Source organism: Octodon degus, unplaced genomic scaffold (genome assembly GCF_000260255.1).
Source record: "Octodon degus isolate 3935 unplaced genomic scaffold, OctDeg1.0 scaffold00081, whole genome shotgun sequence".
Taxonomy (NCBI): domain Eukaryota; kingdom Metazoa; phylum Chordata; class Mammalia; order Rodentia; family Octodontidae; genus Octodon; species Octodon degus.
Window position 1 is genome coordinate 6,576,112 of NW_004524657.1, and position 16,489 is coordinate 6,592,600.

The 16,489-nt window shown below is 37.3% G+C and overlaps 2 protein-coding genes across 9 annotated transcripts in view; one reads left to right on the forward strand and one right to left on the reverse strand.

Moving 5' to 3' along the window:
• Cmss1 (cms1 ribosomal small subunit homolog (yeast)) overlaps positions 1–16,489 on the forward strand; it is a 427,095-nt gene that overhangs the window by 48,497 nt on the left and 362,109 nt on the right. The gene's annotated exons all lie outside the window — the stretch shown is intronic.
• Filip1l (filamin A interacting protein 1 like) overlaps positions 1–16,489 on the reverse strand; it is a 311,808-nt gene that overhangs the window by 16,285 nt on the left and 279,034 nt on the right. Inside the window, exon 1 of one of the 8 annotated variants that reach the window (XM_004636581.1) lies at positions 11,012–11,132. The exons of 5 other annotated variants lie outside the window; for them this stretch is intronic. The gene's annotated coding sequence lies outside the window, so the exon portion shown is untranslated. Of the gene's footprint in view, positions 1–4,560; positions 4,582–10,840; positions 10,981–11,011; positions 11,133–16,489 lie in introns of those variants that run through there. 2 more of the 8 variants (XM_023721227.1, XM_023721228.1) reach the window with 2 other exon arrangements.

Genomic DNA, 16,489 nt, shown 5'->3' on the forward strand with positions numbered 1-16,489 from the left:
GCTTCTTTGCTGTTCTGTCAAACACAACAGAGCTCGTGTGCCTTTGTGCTGGCTGTCTTCCCCAGGAGCCACTGGGCTCTTCCCTTACCTCATTTAGTTCCATCTAATATGCCATGTTTTGTACTTACAGCTGTGTTTCCTTCTAGAATGTAAACTAAATTTATACAGTTAGGTATATATGGGTGTGTGTGTATATTATTCAATAATTTGCCAATCATTGATGTTATATTCAATGCTATATTCCAGCTTGAGACCAGTGCATGGTACTTAATAGGTGTTCAATAATTATCTGAACTGCTACTCTTCTACTCCTGAACTAGATACAATGTTAGGGAGTCAGGGTATAACTGTAACCACTAGACATACAGTGTCCCTAACCTCCATGGTCTGGAAATAACAGAGTTCATTGAACAATGATGATATACCATATACCATGTTAGTCTTAAAAAGTCACAGGAAGCAAGTGGTATTGTCTTCATTTTGTAAATAACTCAAGTTCAAAGAAGTTAATAATTTGTCAGAGGTCCTGCTAGTAATTGGCAAAGCCAGAATGCCAATGTAGTCTATAGTCCAAGTCTTGTTTCTTACCACCAAAACATCCATCCATCCATCCATATTTCTATCTCATATATCTCATACATCCTTCTCACCAGTGAATTTGTATATTCTGCCTGTCAAAAATATAGAAAATCACTATCACTAGCAGCACATTAATTGTGATAGTATTTTCCCATAGGTTCACGGCTATTTTGAGCCTTGATCATGAGACATTAGCAAATAGTCTCTTAAACATTGTGATAATATTAGCAACTTCAGTCATTTGGCATATATTTATAATTATTTTGGATGGTTTAAAAAATTATGACTTTGCCAGGAATAACATCTCACATTTCCCAGATGAGGAGAGTTTGTCATAAATACCATTTCCGTAGAACATTTCAAGGAACTTAAAGTTCTTGAAAAATATTTTTAACAGGCAACCCTTTCTCAGACAGACTTCAAGGGCATAGTACTATGTAACCGTAGAAATGCATGTGCATTATTTTATCTTGTTATGAGTACTTGTATGCATTTCTTCTACTGTTTAAAATTGATATTTAAATGTTTTTTTGCATTTTTAGTAGAGAAATCAGAAATGGATTGTGAAAAACATTCTGAGGTAGCTGTTAAATTTTCTTTAATCTCTAATTGTTCCTTCTTATTCAAATATAAATATGTGTTTTGGAAGATTACAATGATTCTTTTCTTTCAATACTTACTCATTTATGAGTTTCTTTTGTCCTTAAAAAAAAATTAGAGTATATTCTTTTCCAGACTATTCCAAGCCAAAAAGTACATTTTTGCTTAAATCCCCTGGTTCTCATGCTTTTTTAAAAGACTTTTTCCCTTTATTTAGCTTTTTTTTTTTTGCATAAATAATTGGTGTTCTGTTAAATAGCTTTATTATAAAAGGCCAAAACAGGGACCAGAAATATGGCAGAGTACATAAGTTCACTGGTTTCATCTCCTTATAGTCTGGCTCTGTATTCAGAGGCAGTGGCTAACCTGGTATGCTTGGGAAACCAAACATTTCCAAACGTATTAGTGGGAAATTCAAACTTTAGAAATTTAGAACCCACAACAGAGGCTTGTGTTTTAATGTGACTACTGAAGTCACACTGTTTACCATAGAAACAGGGTAGACAGGAAACCAAGAGTGTAAAATGTGAGACATTTTGATCCTTCAGAGTGGACTTCCAGGGTTGCTTTTTCATTTTTAACTTTTTTAAAAAATTTTATTTTAGCTGTAATGAGTAAACAAGATACAAGGGAAACAGGAAATTTTAATACATTTAATAGCATTTAGAAGTTAAGGCAGTTAGAATGGAGTGACTTCTTACTAAGCAAAAAGAACATGAATCACAGTGAATATCCTCCATCTACTCTTATTTGCTTTTCTCAGTTCTTAAAGTTGATTGATTTTGGTCATCTGAGCCTCAACTTCCCCTGGACCAATAGTTCAAAGTATTTTCCTTTTCTGCTGCTTCTGAGATTTCCTTTCTGTGCTTCCTGAACTCATAAGCACAGTTTGAACCTACTTCCTTTTCTCCACATCAAGTTATCTTAAAATGAATATGTTCTACAGACTATATTAAGCTTGTGTGAGGACAGTTCCATCAAGATAATTCAGTGGCTGGGGATGGTGGTGCATACTAAAAACCCAAACTGTTTGGGAGGCTAAAGCAGCATTGCAAGTTCAGGGCTAGCCTAGTGAGATCTTTCTTCAAAATGAAATTTTAAAAAGGACTAGAGATGGATGTGTGTGTGTGTGTGTGTGTGTGTGTGTGTGTGTCCGTGTGTGTCCGTCCGACTCAGCCCACCCTGGGGGTAGGGCTGGCATGACATGGTGCTGGGAATCGAAACGTGGTCCTTGTGTGCTTGCCTAAGCAGGCACTTTAGACCACTGAGCTATCTTGCCAGCCCAAGATGGATATATTTGAATACCCACTATATATATTGCAGTATTGAGCAAGTGGTCTGCCAGAGATGAAAATTAAGATTTTTATCCCACTGCTTTTAGCCATACATCTGCTACTGATTTTGTCCCTGAGCATGAGTTTTTCTCCTATTTTGTTATGATTATCTACTTAATTAAGAAAAGTTCATTACAAAGTTAAAGGCAATAGTGTATTATACTAAATACCTATTTTGCTTTGTGATTTTAGTTTTAAGACAATGCAAATGATTTCTTGTGCTCAGTAGTTATAAAAAGTGCGAGATAAGTTCTTATCATCCTTCACTTTTTAAGTCCGATTCTATCCAAAAACAAAGAAAAAAGCCAAAACTAATTCTTAATTTAAAATCCACTTTTCACTGTCACGGAAGCTGTGTCCTAATAAGCAGGAAATACTGCACCAAAATGTACTTCCCAAGTTAGTTTGGCCTTGCCTTATCTACCAGTTACCTCCGCAGCAACAGAAAGAAAGCTATACAATTTCTACCCTTATAATTTAGAAAGCTTCTGAGGATCCTCAAATCTCATTTTCACACGATAAAAACCTCCAGCAATATTTAAAATTTTTTCTTCTTTCCTATTTAGGGCTGTATGCAAAATCACATGTCAAGAGATTTTATGGCTCATCAATTCTCAATGGTTCTTAACTATACTGAAAACAATTAAAAGTTCATGAGATTCAGATTAATTTATGGAAAGCATTTTTAGTTGCCTTTTGAAACAAAGAAGTGTTATTCTGATGGCCAAATAATGGATTTTATAATCAAAGTTTAGTTCCTAGCCTCTTTTCTCATTTTGCCTTATGTTTTCTTTATAATAAACTTCCAAGGAATACATCTGCCATCCTTTTTGGAATGCTTCGCTCAATAACTCAACATTTTAGTTCCCATTTTCTGTGAATATTTTTTTTTTTATTTTTTTTTTAATGCTGTCTGATTCCCCTTTTTCCATGACTTCCTTTGTCAGGTCTCATAGTCCCTACAGTTTTATGATACAGATATTGATATTTCTGTATTCCCTAGATGGGTTTGAATTTTATATGACCAGATGATTGAGAGGTAAGAAGCATTTTCTTAGGGAAATAACCTCCTCTTAGGCTAAATGGAGCCTACAGTTCTCAGAAGTTTCTTTTGTTATTAAAGCAGAGAACAAGTAGAGTTTTGTTCCTCTTAAGGGGAGGATTATTTAGTAAAGTGAGGAATTTACTTGAAGACACGTGGATTAAGTGCAGATAGAATAAAGTGCCCAGAGAATCTTAACCTTGCCTGTGATTCTTCATATCCTTTGGTCAGTCTAATGAATTTTATGAGACTAAAAGAATTTTATGGGGTGTGATCTGGGGTAAGATAAGTAGAACCACAAATCATGGTAGAGTTGTTGTAACCTTTATTTGAAAGGCCCCCATATGGTCAGTTGTATGAAAGCCTCAAGGATCATATGCAACCGCAAACATCCTATATTTCTTCTAGCAATATGTGTTTATCTTAATCATACATGAGTTGATGTTATTTTTAATTTTTGTGGTGCTGGGTATCAGACTCAGGGCATGAAGTACGGTAAGCAAGCACTTTCCCACTAAGCTATAATCCCAGTGCAATGTTATTTTTAAAGAGTAATTTTCCCTTTAGTAGCAAGGGATTCATTAAAAAGAATCCACCCACAGAACAAGTCACCTCCTCTGCCATTCCCAGTTAGCAGACTAACAAGTTAAGGCACAAGGACTACAGCATCTCACTGCACTCCTGTCTTCAATTGTTGAAGACTTTTTCTTATTCTCACAAGGATCATAGGTCAAACAGCTCTTTCCTTTTCTTTAAATTTATCAGCACAATTAAACATTTTACATTCCTTTTCTGCTGTTTTTAGAATTTGTTTTTATTGGGTTTATCTAAAAAGTTTTATTTTGAGGGCCAGGGAGATAGCTAGTAGAATAGGGTCCTGAGTTCAATCCCTGGTACCACCAAAATAATAATAATAATAATAATAATAATAATAATAATAATAATAGTAATAGTAATACATAAAACAAAAAGGCTTTTTTGAAAGAGGAACAAAACTTAGTTCACCTTTTAATATTTTGTTCCAGGATTGGTGGACCATGAGACACAATAAATCTGGCAGATTTGCTTCTGTCAGAGTAGTCTGTCCTGGAGCACTGACCTCATCTTTGAGGCTGCTGTAGGTACAATGATTGGGAGCCCTCAGTTTTAAGCAGTAGTTACATTAGGCTGTCGCACATGTACTTGTATACTCTTCCTCACATTACCTCCACTTTCTTTAGCTGGTATTTCTCTGTAATGACATGAGAATTAATTAGCATTTTTATAGACTTTGCTGTAATTGATCAGAATTCCCTCTGATTATTTCTCACTGTATAGTTTTCTTCATTCCTTTCTTTCTTCTTTTCTTTCTTTTTGTATTTAGTACAGGGTCTCACTACATAGGTCGGACTCCTAGTGAACCTCTTGTTTTCAGCCTCCCCAGCACCACCATACCCGGAATCCTTCGCCAGCTCAGTGCACCTGGGGGCAGGGCCTGTGCACCTTGCGGTTTGGGGGATCAAACCCTGGTCCCTGAGCTTGCCTAAACAGGCCCTTGTCACTGTATAGTTTCTGCCCAGTATTGAAGAGTGCATTGGTTGAAAACATTATTATTTTTTTTTTTCTGTATTTAGGGAAGGGTCTACAGTGTGTTGTGGGTCTCACTACACGTATCGGACTTGTGCTTCTCCTGTTTTCAGCCTCTCAAGTGTTGGAATTACAGATGTGCGCCACCACACCCAGTTTCAATCACCCTTTCACTGTGCCCCAAGGGCAGGGCCGGCACAGCAAGCCAGGGATGAACTGGCTGCAGCCGTGCTCTGCCTCAGCAGGCTCTTTAGTCTGCCACGCTATCAGGCTGGCCCTATTTAGTTTCATCTTGAAAGCAGCACAATATGTCTATCTCAGTTCAGTGTCACTAGTAAGCAAATTTGGCAACTGACTTTATTCTATTGTAGTTTTCAAAAAGTACTCCCATATTATCCTTACTTTTTATGTGCAGCTGATCTCTCCTATCAGAGTTTTATCAATCCATTCAAAAAGAATGGGGTAAGACCATGATTGAATTTTTTTGTGTAGGAGCCACTGGCGATCTTAATCCAGTGTTAGCAGTGCAGCTAGGTGTAGCTAGATTAATTATTATGGTGTGTGGTAAACTCCCTGATGGGCCTGTTGTCCTGTTTGTACTTAAGGCAGCATTGGAATTACCTAACTTTGAAATTACTCCTCTGTAACATCTGGCTGATAGAAATTTAGATATAAAAAGGATACAGAGATATGTAGGAGTCAAAATTCATGCTTGAGAAAAGGCAATCTACTGGTTTATAGTTACTGCAAGGATAAGGCCAATGGGCCCTGTGAGTGCATCTTCTAGGCCCTCAGCTGAGGCATAAGAGATTAGAGAAATTCAAAGGAATCCACCCCTCATTAGGGCTAACACCACTGTGTTATGCTTGTCTATACTTTGCTTGAGTACATTCCGTTCCCTGTGGTGATTCACCTGGTACTCTTTCACCACCTTCAATCTCATTATTTTGGGGAGAGAGTTAAAATTAGGTGAGTGAGGTGGGCAGAGACCAAAGAAGCATCTGACTTAGTCGGCCTACACAACACACACTGCATAATACAAAGCCGATTCACTACCTTGATTTAATCAGAGCATAATTCATTTGCAGGTGTTTGTGTTTGTGAGTTCTGTGTGGTTTACAAGTGATAGATTGGTTTGAGGCTCCTGGATAAGATATAGAAAAATGGGCCCTCCCTTGCCCACTCACCACTGTTAAGAAGCTTTCAATTTATTCTTTCATACATTTGTACAACATTATTGTCTCAGTGACACAACTAACTAACTAACTAGGTGCTAAAGAAAAAGGTGATTGCCAAACTGACGTTGAAGGAGTTTATAATTCAAGAGATAAGTAGTTAATATTCGATGTCACCTCATAATCTGTAGTATGAAAGTAAATAAAGTTACCATTAGGAACTTACAACCTTCACAGGGACTTGTTTTACATTTTGTGAGGAGGTTTTTTGAAGACATTGCATCACTGTGCATTTTGAAAGGAAGCTTGCTAGTTAGGTAGGTCTGAGGAGTACAAGAATGCTTGGTGGGAAGATACTGAGAAGTCACTTGTCTAGTGACTAGTTCAGACTTGAAAGTCTTTGACCACAGAGCACACACCTCAGGGCACCTCTAACCCTCTATGGAGAGAGTGAGGTTCCCAAATAATCTTTTAAGTGTACTTACTGTCTTCTTTCTCCTCTTTTTACCTTCCCTCATTATTGTAGCTTGATTTAAGTGTATTTTCATCTCCTTCCTTTCTTGTTGCCATTATTAGTTATTACCAAGAACTTTGAACCTTCCTAGTTAGTCTCTCCCTCTTCCCTTCCCAACCCTCCCCTTCTCTCCGCTCTTCTCCTCTGTCTCATGTGTTCTATATCTAAATTACAACCTACATGCCAAAACTGTGTCTTGGAACTTGTTGGCCTCTTCCTATCCCTAATTAAAAGAGAAATAGATGGTGGGTTGAGACCAACAATGCAGGGAATCCTGGCTTTGCCTTTTTAGTAGCTTTTTATTTCCTAAGCAAGTTACACTATAGATGTCAGTATCTTCCATGAAATGAGGCATCTGGATCAGATTAGCTTCATCAGCCCTTCCAAATGTAAAGTTCTGTGGATATTATGTGGCAGGGGAGGTGAGTGTCTGACACCTTCTGAGACCTGATGTATTCCATTATCATTATCCATTTGGTAGACCTTACCAACATATTTCTCAAACTCACATTTATGTAATTGAACATTAGCTATTATGATGTAATATATGCTCTTTTTTGCTTAAAACTGTCCTAGAATCAGTCAGTAGTTAGCATAAATCAACACAATTGGGTGTACATCTGTACCCCATCTCAAAGATGCACTTACCTAATTCTTTTATATACCTTCTCCCTCCTCCCACACAGACATTCTTCAAGCTTAAAAACCAGTATTACATTATTAGTAGTGAATTATATTTGGGAACTAGTACAACACAGGAATGTGGGGATGGTCTGGTTGGAGAATGAACACTGCCAATGGTCTGCACTGTTCTTGGGCTCAAATTAAAACTATTGCTGTCCTATCCCAGTCTGCTAAAGCATCTCAGAAATTAAGCTGGAAAATGAGTGTTTCTTCCTGTCTTTGAAAAAGGAACCAAGCAAATCTGCTTGGCAAGCCTTCCCACCTTTGTTTGACCAGCTTTCCTAGTCAGAGGCACTGCACTATTAGTGCAGATAAAGGTGAAGGAGAAAAGAATCTCAACTTTGTTTTTAACACAAAGGGGGATGTGGAACAGCTTACCAGTATTGACGATGATGCAAAACATGTAAATTCCACCTTCAAATGACAACTGGAGGAAGTTCTAAAAGTCTTTGCAGCATGTATTAAACATAAGTGGCTATGTTGGTAGCTCAGAAATACTTAGGTGATAGCAAAAGCAGCCATAGAAATACTCCCTTATAATGTGTGTGGTGCTTGCCAAATGTGTAATATTTCTTTGTCTTTAAATCCTCATGTAAATGTAATCTACAGAAACAAATCATTTAAATTAAAGCTAAATGCCAAATACAGATTAAGTAAACACTAAAACTTATTTTCAAGTAAAGATATGGCCTAGAGGATTAGGTAAGATATGTTAGATTTTTCAAAGATAATGACTGGGTATGTGAACAAGAGATGGGATCTGAGTTCCTGAGGGAGGTGGAGAACTATATTGCTTTATATCCCTTGATTATTACTCTATAATATCCATTCTTTTATAAACAGTTCTTTTCCTGCTTTTTTTAAAGAAGGTGTATGATTTTTGGCCCAGTTCACCTTGTAAAATACTCTTTGTCCTGACGTACTAGATAGGGACAGGATATGACTAAAGAAAAATGACTGGAATTTTATCCTTCCTCTCTTGTTTTTACTTTTTTATCTCAAAATCCATGTATTACCAAAGGTAATTTTTTAGAGTAGAATGAATAGAAAACCCTAAAACAAAATCCACAGTTTTTTGAAAAGACAGTTAGTGAAGACTGCAAGATGACTGGAAAATTAAATTAGTCAAAGCATGATTTGTCTTTTCATATTGGCTTTTACTATAGTCTGTGTCATAGCACTAAGTAGATATCAGAAAAATACAAGTAATTAATAGGTTAATTGATATGAAGGTGCCAATGAACCTATTAAGCTTAAAATTATTGTATGTTTTATTTGGAAGTGTAAAATTCATATTCATTCCATCAAAATGTTTTTCCATTACCCTAAGGACTAAGGAATGCTCACTCAGAGAACCCACTGCTAGATAATGTATATACATGATAAAACTTGAAATTCCAGTTTTAAAAGCAATTCTAATATGTATTCTTTGAACTATGCATTACAGCTAATAAATGGGAAAAAGTGAAGAATATTAAAGTGTGGCATATAGAAATTTTAAAAATTGGGTTTTACTTTAAAAAATAAAAAGGATACGGTGGGAAACAGCTGTTAGAGCTTTGATAAAGGTTATGATTTTCAACAGTTTAGCTACAGTTTATGGTACAGATGGTACTCTGGGTATAGCTGAAACAATAATTGATGGCTTGTTTCCCTTCTCTTTTGCTAGATTCAAAAGTGCAGAATACCTTTTCCCAAGGCACGAATTCTTCAGTTTGTAATTATTGCCTGTATTGAATAAACAACTCTTATTCCACATTCTGTACTACTCCACAGTGACCTGGGTGTTGGCCCCTCTTTTTTCATTATGGTAAGCTTCACTAGGTTTGAAGTTATGGTTAGAGGGGAAGTCCTACTTCTCAATACTAACTTGCAGTTTATATAGTCTATCTTCAGCCCCAAAAAGCATATAATTTTTCATTTAGAATACAAAAACCAAGTCTTGCATTGCTCTAAACAAGATTAGCAAAAACAAAACAGAAAGCCTTGTAAAACAAAAATTCTAGGTACCAGTGCCATACACGTTAAAAAAAAAAAAAAAAAAAAAGCTACAGCAATTACTAGAAACCTAGGTATTTCTCAATTTTTGACCATATTTTTATTTTTACTTTTTATTTACTTATTTGTTTTGGTACTAGGGATCGAACTCAGGACCCTGTGCTTGCCAGGCAGGCACTTAAGCCACTGAACTCTCTCTGGCCTGAGCATATTTTTAAGAAACATTTTAAATGAGATTATCTTCTTGTGTCTATCTTTACCTGTTATTGATAAATACAAATAAAATATGAATTTGTGATGCCCCTGGTGGTTATAGTACTGCTCTGAAGTAATTATTAGTGAACATCCAAATAGTTATCTCAGATGGTCTTTTCACTTAGCAACAATGTTAAACACTTTTAGTATTTAACGGTATATAAAAGACACCCCATGGATTCTGAATTTCTACTGTCTATACGTCTAAAATGTGGAGACTAAAAAGGGAAGTAACTTCGTCACATAGTTCTTACAGAGTTTTGTTTCACATTATATGTTCATACCAGATAAAATTTGAATGAGATATTTTCTCATCTCTTCAATATTCTAAACATAGTATATCTTTTATTTTTGTGTTTATTTTCATTTTCAAAAAGTAAAACACTGTAGATTTTCAACATCTGTCAAATGCTTAGTTACTGTACTGTAAGGATTTAGAGAAGTCTGTTTAGGGTGTAGATAAACTATTAATGGTTCAAAATGCTAGTGATTAAATTATTCTAGAGGCTTTTTATTTAAATTAGTATCTTTTACATGTTATCCAAAATAGTATTCTGATGAGAGGAGAACTTTAAATACAGTTTGTCATTTACACAGTTACTGGAATTGAAGTAGAAAGAACTCAAAACTCATGGTTACTTCCTTGTAAAAGGCACATATGCTTGTAAGACAATGTATAAGATTTTTAAAATTTAAAAACTTTGTTTTTAGCTAAGTTCATCTTAATGCTAAGATATATACCTAACAGCGGGGATTTTTTGTTTTGTTTTGTTTTGGGATTTTTTTGGTTTTGTTTTTTGTTTTTAGTTCTTCTATATTAAAATGGGGGAGGAGGACACCAACAAATCTTGTACCATGCGGCATTGTTTGCACTCTGCTCCTGTGGTTTGAGCAAGTTAAGTCGCGAGGAGAAAGGACCTGGAAGTAGAGTTGTTGTATTACAATATAATCTCCCCCACCATCTCCCCAAAGATTTCCCAGCACAGGCAAGATTCAATGTGTAGCTCATCTGGAAGCGTCTGTAATACTCAACGTCCACTTCTTAACATTTAAAAGTAAATCCCAGCTCTTTTCTCCGCCGAAGAGAACTTACTTTCAAAATATGTGTGAGCTTGAAAGGTCCTGAAGCCAAAGTTCACTAGATGCGCTGGGCGAAACCAGTGTGCAGTTCGTGATGCTGAGACGTTGAACGCGACCTATACGCTCCCCGGAGCCCGACCGCCCTGCCCCGCGGACTGGAGCTCGTCGGCTCTCCCTGGCTTACCTGAGCTGCTGCGCTGAGCCGGGCGGGGCGGCCGAGCTCTGGCCGCTGTCGCGCAGCGAGCGAGCCGGCTGTGCGCGCTCCGGGAGTCGCCCGAACAATGCGAGCGGGAGCCGAGCGCGCCCGGCCTTGGGGCGTTACGTCATTGCGCAGCCTTATAAGGCGCTCGGCATGTGCGGCGCGGGCGGCGGGGGGCCGGTGACAGCCAGACCCTCGGCGACTCCGCTGCTGCGCGCCCGGCTCCAGCCGGCGTCCGGGCGGTGGGGACCCATGGCCCCTGCTCCCCACGGCGCGAGTGGGCCATGGGCCTGGGAAGCTGGCGCCCTCCTGCAGGACTGAGTCGTTGGGGGTCATGGTCTGTCTGCCAGTAACTTTTTCTCTCTCCTTTTGGGTCCCTAAAACTTCTCTTAATGCTTTGGTTTCTTAAATACACATCCTATTATTCCTCTGTAAACTTAGAAATACGTTTTTCTTACATTTATTTTTTGGTTGCTGCGAGGGGGAGGGAAGGAGACGTTAGAAGTGTGTTTTTGGACATCTACCGGGGTGATTTAGACTTCAAACCTTTGCTTTCCTCTTTGTAGAGAGTAGGGGTCCTCAGAGGATAGTATTTTATTTCCTGATGATGTAACTACCAAACAATTCTTCAAGTGATGATGGGAAGGCCAGATGAAATCTTTTTTTTTTTTTTTTTTTTTTTTTTCTGTTTTTACTGAAAGAATCTCCTCGTTCCTCATTTCTTTCTGCATGCCTGTGTTTTAACGAAAGCAGTTAAAACTAATCAGATTAGTTGGCAGGGATATATTTCTAAAAAAAAAAAAAATATGTTTTATGCTGGATTTATAAGGCAAAGTATAAAAATAGAACTTTAGGACCAGTTTTAATCTATTTGTTCTCTTCTACCAGCACACAAGGTAATACAAAATAAAGACAGAAGCACAAACTGGCCTAGTATTATTGAGTTAAGTCTATTATTCTCTAGTGTGGGAAGATTTACTTGTAAATCTCATTTCTGATAAATGAGAATTAGCCATTTAATTGTCTAGAACATAAAAGGAGCAACCTCTAAAATGCTAGCCCAACTATATGAATCTGCTAAATAAATTAAGGACGTGGCAGTCTTATTTGCAAGCTTCAAATGAGTTGACTAGTTTTAGTAGCTTAAGTCTATTTAAAACTTCTTTTTAAAATTATGTTAAAATAGGATCACTTCCTATTATGATTTACATATGTCTAGAATTATTGTTTCCGTATGTTTGTCTAACAGGAATAATGAAAATAGTCTTATTTCATTTGCTTAGTGTGGGGTGGAGAAAGGATGGTTATAGAGCTATATAGTTAGTGGAAATGAGGTAACGTAAGGATGCGGAGCACAAAAATAAGCATGTGTCCTCTTTGCTAACCCAGAGAGAGGCTCATTTGCCAGTTCTTCTAGAATCCCACTGAGAAACTCAAGGTCGCTCCTGTTTAAAGAGAAGTGAATGACCATGCCCTCCTGCTCAATTAAAATACTTGACTTGAAGTTTTTGTATTAACATTTTAGTTGCTGGTTTGTTAATTTTACTACTCTGCCTTAATTTTGTGAAATACACTAATCTTTCTAGTTTTCAGTGGTTGTCTCATACTTATTACATGTAAGTTTCAGAACTTCTATGCTAGACTTCTTAAAATTACAAATGAGATAAAAATTACTTATGGCAGTTGCTTGAAGTACACACAGCTGGGTCTCAGCCCCAAAATGAGAATAAAGTGCCTTTATCCTAATGCTACCATTTCTGTAGCTTGTTTTGTGTCCTTTTCCCTCTCTTGGGGGAAAAGACTGCTCCTAATCTCTGACACTACCATTTCTCTTTCTCATTTTACATTTATGTTCATTCTTTTGGCTTCCTAGGTTCCTTGTAAAATATTTATTATTCCCAATATAATTTCTTCTCTTTTTTTAGCTCTATTCTGAAAGTAGAAAAATTGAGTGACTGTAAGACTTACCCAAGGTTCTTAACAACCAGAGGCAAGAGTGCTAGGGCTACTACTCCTACTTTGTCTTGCTTGGTGCCTTGTTGCTCTCAGAGGCACTGCTCTCTGACCCAGCTGTGACTCAGCTTTCCAATTAAGGTCATGGTATGTGGCCACTTTCTTCAGTAACCAGTAATAACCTTCACTTATTGAGCTTGTAGATCATGCCCAGTGACTGTGCTCTAACTGCATTCCATCACTTAATTTTCACAGTGCATTTTGAGATGTTCCCCATATTTTTCAGATGAAGAAGCACATTTGGGAGGGTGAAGTAGATTGACCAAGGTTAAACTCAGAGCAAGATGCAAAGTTAATGCAGACTAGAATTTAGCTTCTCATCACACTGCTCAGAATCTCTCAGGTGTTTTTGGTAAAAGAATATTCTGATTTAGGTGAGAAGTTTCAATATTTATTTTCTAAACTAAATGTTGAACTAGGAAAGCATGCACCTACCCTGTTACCAGACTGCACACCTTACTTCCCTGCTTATGCAATGATTGATTCTAGGGGATGTCATTCAAATGGAAGACATAATGGATTTCTGTATGCTTAGACAGTTTTCTAGGAGGCAGCAAAATGTGTCTTGTTCTAATAAAATTAGAATGTGCAATGTTAATAAAATTAGAGTGTCTTATTTTTATAAAATTAAGAGTATCATTTTCTACAGATGAGTGTCAAAGGTTTTGAGAAATGGGGCCGTTATACTATTCAAGAGCCACGTGGGTTGTGCTCCATTGGTGATAAGAGTTGATGAGTAGGCTTTTATTTCCTTTCCCCTTCCTATAAAAATTCTTTGGAGATGTGATTTTTTTGGTCTTTTAGCTTATGACATATATTTAATATGACAAAAAAACTAGAGTTATGTGCAGTATTCCTCAAAAGTAGAACTGACAAAATTTTGTTTCATAGCATAGTTCCATCCAATTATTATAGATTCTTTTTCATTCATGATCAGAAATTTCCTACAAATAATCATATGTACTACAAATTAAAGTCCCTTTTAGGTTGAGGAAGGAGGATTGCCTTAAATTCGAGGCCAGTCTCGGCTAGATGGTGAGTTGAGGGGCAGCCTAAACTCCACAGCAAGACTGTGTCAAAAAAAAAGAGAAGGATCCCATTTACAATTAGTGATAAATTTGTGGTCTAAATCAGCAGTCACTTTAAGTATTATTTAGAAATGATAAGGAATTGTTTTCCATATCTAATTATTTTTATGGTATGAGAAAAGAGGTTTGTAGGGGCCAGGGGGACAGCTCAGTGGCATAAGCGTCTACCTGGCAAGTGAAAGGTCCTGAGTTTGATCCCTAGTACCAGAAAAATAAAATGAAATAAAATAAAGAGATTTATAAGTGACAAGACTGAAAACCAGGAAGTATCAACTGGATTTATTCTTGGGAGATAACTTTCTAGATAATCCAAAGCCAGTGAATATCTGCAGTTTTGCATGATTCAAGCTAATGGAGGACAGCAATTGTTATTAATAAAGTCAATTTAGTTGACTTTAATTGACTTAGTTGTTATGAGTAAAGTCAGTCACTGCTAATCATAATGACAATTCCATTATTATTTAATTGGTTTAAAATATAATTAATGTGCTGCTGAGCATGTCAAGCCCAGCTTTTTTTTTTCTTTTATGTATTTGATACAAGGTCTCACTACATAGCTAACTCATAGTGATCCTGCTGTTTTCAACCTCACCAGTGTTGGTATTCCAGGCATGAACCACCACACCTAGTTTTGATGGCCTGCTCAGTGGGGTGGGCATAGGATGTGGTACCAGGGATTGAACTCTGGTCCCTGTGCTTTCCTAAGCAAGCACTTCATCTGCTGACTAAGTCTCACTGGCTCACCAGCTCGCTTTTTGAAATAATTGCTCTTATGTTCTTTCATGGCCCCCTCCTTGCTTTGTTTCTTTTTTGTCATCTGAATAAGTGCCTGAAATATAGTAATTAACTGAATCTTTAGTTTTCACTGCTGGTTCTTTCCTTGGTGTCCTCTGCTCCCTAGGGGCTGTGCTTCAAGCCCTGAGTTGATTAACTTTGGATGTGACACGTTTGCTTTTTCGTCTCTATGAAATAAAGCATGTTGCTGCAATATACAGTGGATCCCTTCACCATGGCTTCAGAAATTATTGAAGGGAAAGACTTCATAAATTTTAATTCTTGCTGTACATTGTTGTAGCTATTCTCTTATTGTGATTAATTCCTTGCCAGGACTAATATATTAGTAAAAATTCATCATAGATGGGATGCTGAGGAAGAACAAAGTTTATATGAATGTCAATACTATTCTCAATTTCAGGCATATGCAGAACATCTTGTAACATTACCCCTTGGAGATAAAAGATTATCCTATGAACAGAGAAGAGTAGAAATTATTATGCATCCACTCCTGTGTGGTAATCAGGACAGGATGGAGACAGATGCTGGGTGGCATATTGAGAAGAAGAGGTCCATAGTCCTGCCTTGCTTTATGCTGCAGTTGAATTAGCTGGAATCTGAGCCTGTAGTGCTAAGGTGTGCTGCACCCCAGCATTTCCTCACATATTACTGACAGCCTCCTTGCAGAACAGCTTTGCTTCTCAGCAACAAGTAATTAAATTGTGGATCCTGTGCTGGTAGGAGGAAGTTGAAGGAACTAAGTGCCCATACATAGGTAATTGTAAACTAGAGCAAAAGGACAGATCTGAGGGTGAAAGCACTTTCTCCATGCTGCTCCCGGGACACTAATCTTTCTGACCTTTTCTTTTCGCTCTCTTTCTATTATCCAGGTCCCACCTGCTTAGCTCTAACCACACTGATACCCATATAAAGTATACCACTCCTTGGGTACAGCAACATTTCCACTGTACTGCAGGAGCCTTTAACCACCATCCTAATGCACATACAGACTACAGAGAACCTTATAGAGTATACTTACAGAGTTTCTCATTTTTATCTGCTAGAGTCTCCATTCCCAAGCCCCTATAAGTGGTGCTGTTCCAGAAGTATTTCAATACTCTGCTCCTAATACTTGAGCTGATTTTGATTCTAGGACGGCGTCCTACACTCGCCTGTACTCTTGACATCACCTCATGCTGGTAACAGCAGAAGTATCAATGGTGAGATTAGGGACAGGAAGTCTTTTATTATTATTAAAGTGAATGATGTTTTTAAAAAGTAATTTGATATAGTTCTTTTTTAATTTTTATTTATTTATTTATTTATTTATTCATAATTTTATTGATAAACAGATAGCAATGAGACAGTTTCAAATCAAATCAGTAGCACAGTTTCAATAACCAACACACTGCATATATTATTCTTAGTGGTTAATTGCTGTACAAGATGTGGACCTGAGATCCTATTTACAAACACCATTAGAGCAAATCATTCTATTCATTAGCAAGCAGCAATTCTGTTCCAGAGCGTGTGTGTCTGTGGTCTTGGGACAGAACCTACAGCAAGTGTTCTGTGAATGAACTACACC